The 6,287-nt window shown below is 42.2% G+C and overlaps 1 pseudogene; it reads left to right on the forward strand.

Annotated features, from left to right (window-relative positions):
- The first annotated feature begins 4,405 nt into the window (after nucleotides 1-4,405).
- On the forward strand, nucleotides 4,406-5,989 carry LOC116589001 (annotated as a pseudogene).
- Nucleotides 5,990-6,287: the final 298 nt, after the last annotated feature.

A 6,287-nucleotide genomic window follows, 5' to 3' on the forward strand; every position in this document is an offset into this window, starting at 1 on the left:
CATCTCAGACCCACCCACTCCTTCTGGGATTATCTTTAAACAAATTCAAGGTATTATATTACCTTTCACCTGTTAATATACATAGGTATGTACCTTTAATAGATAAATACTCCTTTTTGAGAACACAATGATAATACAATTATCCCACTTTTTTAAAAATCAGCAATATCAAATCTATTTTTAGGGGTGCCTGTGTGGCTCAGTCATTTGAGTGTCTGCCTTCAACTTGGGTCATGATCCTGGGGTCCTGGGATCAAGCCCCAAATTGGGCTCCCTATTCAGCAGGGAGTCTTCTTCTCCTTCTCCCTCTGCCCCTCCCCTTCCACTCATGCTCTCTCTCCCTCTGCCCTATCAAATAAACAAATAAAATCTTTAAATAAAATAAAATCAAAAATTGTTTTATTGTGGTAAAATATACATAAGATAAAATTTACCATCTTCCGCATTTTTAAAAAGATTTTATTTATTTATTTATTTGACAGAGAGATCACAAGTAGGCAGAGAGAGGGGGGAAGCAGGCTTCCTGCTGAGCAGAGAGCCTGATGCAGGGCTCCATCCAAGGACCCTGAAGTCATGACCTAAGCAGAAGGCAGAGGCTTAACCTACTGAGCCACCCAGGTGCCCCACATCTTCCACATTTTTTTTAAAGATTTTATTTATTTGTTTGACAGAGAGAGATCACAAGTAGGCAGAGAGGCAGGCAGAGAGAGAGGAAGGGAAAGGGAAGCGGGCCCCCTGCTGAGCAGAGAGCCCGATGTGGGACTCGATCCCAAGACCCTGAGATCATGACCTGAGCCGAAGGCAGCGGCCTAACCCACTGAGCCACCCAGGCGCCCCATCTTCCACATTTTTAAGTATACAGTTTAGTGGTATTAAATACATCCACAGAGTATTGTGACATCATCAACCAAAAGGAGTAGGAGCAGAGTTATAAGAGAGCAATCTTTGTATGATATTGAAGTTAAGCCAGTATAAATACAAATTAGTGTTACAACGTTAAGATATCAAAAGTAATCCCCATGGTAAACACAAAGAAAATAGTTACATAATTTATACAAAAGGAAATGAGAAAGGAATTTAAAATGTTTCACTACCAAAAGTCAACTGAACACAGTAATGCAAGAAATGAAGGACAAATAAAGTTATAAAGCATTATAGAAAAGAAATAGCAAAATGATAGGAGTAAGTACCTCCTAATCAGTAATTACTTTAAATGTAAATGGATTAAATTCTTTAATCAAAATGCAGAGATAGGCAGACTGGATTTTAAAAATACATGATCTAACTATATGCTGTCTACAAGAGATTCAATTGAGAGCCAAAGACAATCTATCAAGATAGATTGAAAGTGAAGGGATGGAAAAGAATACTTCAAGCAGGGGCGCCTGGGTGGCTCAGTGGGTTAAGTCACTGCCTTCGGCTCAGGTCATGATCTCAGGGTCCTGGGATCGAGTCCCACATCGGGCTCTCTGCTCAGCAGGGAGCCTGCTTCCTCCTCTCTCTCTCTCTCTCTCTCTCTCTCTGCCTGCCTCTCTGCCTACTTGTGATCTCTCTCTGTCAAATAAATAAATAAAATCTTTAAAAAAAATAAAATTAAATTAAAAAAAGAAAAAAAAAGAATACTTCAAGCAAATGATAGCTAAAAGAAAACAGGGGTACGTATACCAGTAACTAACAAAACAGACTTTAAATTAAAAAAAATTTAAGAGACAAAGCAGAACATTATATATTAATACAAGTCTCAATGCAGCAAGGACATATAACAATTATAACACTTTCACCCTAATCATAGACCATTAAAATATATGTAGCATAAAGGGTCAGAATTGAAGGGAGAAATAGACAAGGCTTACAATCATAGTAGGAGACATAAATACCCCATTCTTAGCAATGAACAGAACAACCAGGGGCACCTGGGTGGTTCAGTCAGTTAAGCATTCAACTCTTGATCTCACCTCAGGTCTTAATCTCAGAGTTGTGAGTTTGAGCCCTGCATTGTGCTCCACACTGGGCATGGAACCTACTTTAAAAAAACAAACAAGCGGGCGCCTGGGTGGCTCAGTGGGTTAAGCCGCTGCCTTCGGCTCAGGTCATGATCCCAGGGTCCTGAGATCGAGCCCCACATCAGGCTCTCTGCTCAGCAGGGAGCCTGCTTCCCTCTCTCACTCTCTGCCTGCCTCTCTGCCTACTTGTGATCTCTGTCTGTCAAATAAACAAATAAAATCTTTAAAAAAAAAAAATCGTTTAAAAAAAACAAACAAGCAAAACAATGAATAGAATAACCAGACAAAAAGTAAGTGAGAACACAGAGGACTTAAACAACACAATAAGCCAACTAGATCTAACAGACTTGTACAGAACACTACCCAACAGCAATAGCACACACATCCTTCTCCAGTGCATGTGGGACATTTTCCAGGATATACCAGGTATTAGGCCATAAATTATGTCTCAATAGATTTCAAAGATAGATATCATACCCAATATTTTCTCCAATCATAACAGGATGAATTTAGAAACCATCAACAAAAGTAAAACTGGAAGGGGCCCCTGGGTGGCTCAGTCATTGAGCATCTGCCTTCAGCTCAGGTTACAGTTGGAAGCCTGCTTCTCCCTCTCCTACCCACTCTGCTTGTGTTCCCTCTCTCGCTGTGTCTCTCTGTCAAATAAATAAAGAAAATCTTAAAAAAAAATAAAACTGGGAAACTCATAAATTTGTGGAAATTAAACAACACACTTTTAAACTATAGATCAAAGAAATCCGAAGGGAAACTAGAAAATACTTAAAGATGGATGAAAATGAAGATACAACACACCGAAACTTATGAGATGCAGCAAAGGCAGTATTAAGAGGAAAATGTATAACTATAAACACATATTAAAAAACAAGAAAGTTCTCAAATCAACAATCTACCTTTACAACTTCAGGAATTAGAAAAAGAGCAAACTACACCTAAAGCTAGCAGAAGGAAGGAAGCAATGAAGGTCAAAGCAGAGATAAACAAAATAGAAACTAGAAAACCGGTAAAGAAAATCAATGAAATCAAAAGTTGTTTCTTCGAAGAGATCAACAAAATCGACAGACTTTATCTAACTGGACTAAGAAAAAAGAGAAGACTCAAATTACTAGAAATAAAATTGGGGACATTGTTCCAGAAATAAAAAGGATTGTAAGTGAATACTGTGAGCAACTGTACATCAGCAAATTGGAAAACCTAGATGAAATGGTCAGATCTATTTTTCTAAATATTTTATTTATTTATTTGACAGAGAGAGATAGATCACAAGTAGGCAGAGAGGCAGGCGGGGTGGGGGAAGCAGGCTCCCTGCTGAGCAGAGAGCCTGATGGGGAGCTCGATTCCAGGACGCTGAGATCATGATCTGAGCTATAGGCAGAGGCTTAACCCACTGAGCCACCCAGGGACCTCTGGTCAGATCTTTGTTTTTTTTTGTTTTTTTTTGTTTTAAGATTTTATTTATTTATTTGACAGACAGAGATCACAAATAGGCAGAGAGACAGTCAGAGAGAGAGGAAGGGAAGCAAGCTCCCTGCCAAGCAGAGAGCCTGATGCGGGGACTCCATCCCAGCACCCTGGGATCATGACCTGAGCCGAAGGCAGAGGCTTTAACCCATTGAGCCACCCAGGCGCCCCTGGTCAGATCTATTTTGAATAATATGTGTGACACTTCACCTTTGACACATCGACTGGTCCTTTTCTTAATTGAGATATAACACACATATAGTGCACAAATATTAAGTATACAATGCATTGACTTTTTAAAAAAGAATTTATTTTGGGGGGTGCCTGGGTGACTCAGTCAGTTAAACATCTATCTTCAGTTCAGGTCATGATCTTAGGGACCTGATATTGAGCCCCATGTTGAGTCCCAAGTTGGGCTCCCTGCTCAGCAGGAAGTCTGCTTCTCTCTCTCACTCTCCCTACTTATGCTGTGTGTGTGTGTGTGTGTGTGTGTGTGTGTGTGTGTGTGGTGTGTGTGGTGTGTGTGTGTGTGATGTGTGTGTGTGTGTGTGTGTGGTGTGTGTGTGTGTGTGTGTGAAATAAATGGATACAAACTTTTTTTAAAAAGTTAAAATATAAAAATTTTAAAACCGGGCGCCTGGGTGGCTCAGTGGGTTAAGCCGCTGCCTTCGGCTCAGGTCACGATCTCGGGGTCCTGGGATCGAGTCCCACATCCTGCTTCCCTCTATCTCCCTCTCTGCCTGCCTCTCCGTCTGCTTATGATCTCTCTCTGTCAAATAAATAAATAAAATCTTAAAAAAAAAATTTTAAACCCCTTTTGACCATTAAGTGACTAAGATCAAACAAGCAAATAAAAAGACTAGAAAAGACACAAAGACGCTGCTACACAATAGGCTATGTCAAAAATATCAAACAAGCCTCCGCCGGCGCCCACCGGAGCCTGTTCGTGTCGACTGACCAGAGTCCCGAATTCTCCCCTCGGAGCCGGTCCACACTGCCCCGATCCCAGCTTTCTATCCTTTGAAAACACTAAGAATAATGTCCCTACATCAGTTTTTACTAGAGCCAATCACCTGTCATGCCTGGAACAGGGATCGTACCCAGATTGCTCTTAGCCCCAACAATCACGAAGTCCACATCTATAAGAAGAACAGGAGCCAGTGAAAGCTCATGAGCTCAAGGAGAATAACGGACACATTACAGGTATCGACTGGGCTCCCAAGAGTGACCACATCGTCACTTGTGGGGCAGACCGCAATGCCTACGTCTGGAGTCAGAAAGATGGTGTCTGGAAGCCAACCCTGGTGATCCTGAGAATTAATCATGCAGCGACTTTTGTCAAGTGGTCCCCGCTAGAGAACAAATTTGCTGTGGGAAGTGGAGCACGACTCATTTCTGTTACTTTGAGTCTGAAAATGACTGGTGGGTAAGCAAGCACATTAAGAAGCCGATTCGCTCCACGGTCCTCAGCTTGGATTGGCATCTCAACAATGTCTTGCTGGCAGCAGGATCCTGTGATTTCAAATGCAGAGTGTTTTCTGCCTACATTAAAGAAGTGGATGAAAAGCCAGCCAGTACGCCCTGGGGCAGCAAGATGCCTTTTGGTCAGCTGATGTCAGAGTTCGGGGGCAGTGGCACCGGCGGCTGGGTGCATGGGGTCAGCTTCTCTGCCAGCGGGAGTCGCCTGGCCTGGGTCAGCCACGACAGCACCGTATCCGTTGCTGATGCCTCAAAAAGCCTGCAGGTCTCAACTCTGAAAACAGAGTTCCTGCCCCTCCTGAGTGTGTCATTTTCTCAGAGAATAGCGTTGTAGCCGCGGGCCATGACTGCTGCCCAATGCTCTTTAACTATGATGACCGTGGCTGCTTGACCTTCGTCTCCAAACTAGACATTCCAAAACAGAGCATTCAGCGCAACATGTCTGCTATGGAACGCTTCCGCAACACGGACAAGAGGGCCACGACTGAGGACCGCAACACAGCCTTGGAGACGCTGCACCAGAATAGCATCACTCAAGTGTCTATTTATGAAGTGGACAAGCAAGATTATCGCAAATTTTACAATACTGGCATCGATGGAGCCATGACAGTTTGGGATTTCAAGACCTTAGAGTCTTCCATCCAGGGCCTCCGGATAATGTGAAGCTGAGTGAGCCTCCCAGATCCAGCATGACAAACTGACAGACTGACAAACTGACACATGCGCTGACAAAGCCCCGCCATGTGCATGGTGGTGAGGAGAGCCAGCCACAAGGAAACACTGAAGACAGGTTTCGTGCAAATACTGTGTGTGTTTTTTTGTTTGAATATAATTGGTGACAGTGTTGGTTTTTTAAAAGCAGCAGTGATATGGGGTTATTTTGTTTTTGTTTTTGCTATTTCATTCCATTCTTGACCAAAGCTTCTCTTTAAGTAGTTTATTATGGAAAATTGTCACACTAACTTAAAGGAGAGGGTGGGAGATACGTCAATTGTCGCCTCAACAGTTAAATAAAAGTACTGAATGTGTAAAAAAAATCAAACAAATAAATGATAAAGCTCAAGGAACATAAGTACAAAGTCACCTTGTAAGTTACACCTACCACTGAAATGAATAAATGAGCCATTTATACATTAGACTTCCATGAGTGTTATTGGCCTGAGCCCGTCCTTCAGAGCCCAGTCATATCTGCATTTTTAAAATCCCATTTCTGAGACAAACCTTTTTTGGAAAATGACCAGATGTAGGTCAAGTCACCCCATCAGAGCCACCCATCATGCTTGCTCTGATGACATGCTACCATCTTTCTATAAGTTACCACAAAAC

The sequence above is a fragment of the Mustela erminea genome, chromosome 4, assembly GCF_009829155.1.
Source record: "Mustela erminea isolate mMusErm1 chromosome 4, mMusErm1.Pri, whole genome shotgun sequence".
Lineage (NCBI taxonomy): Eukaryota > Metazoa > Chordata > Mammalia > Carnivora > Mustelidae > Mustela > Mustela erminea.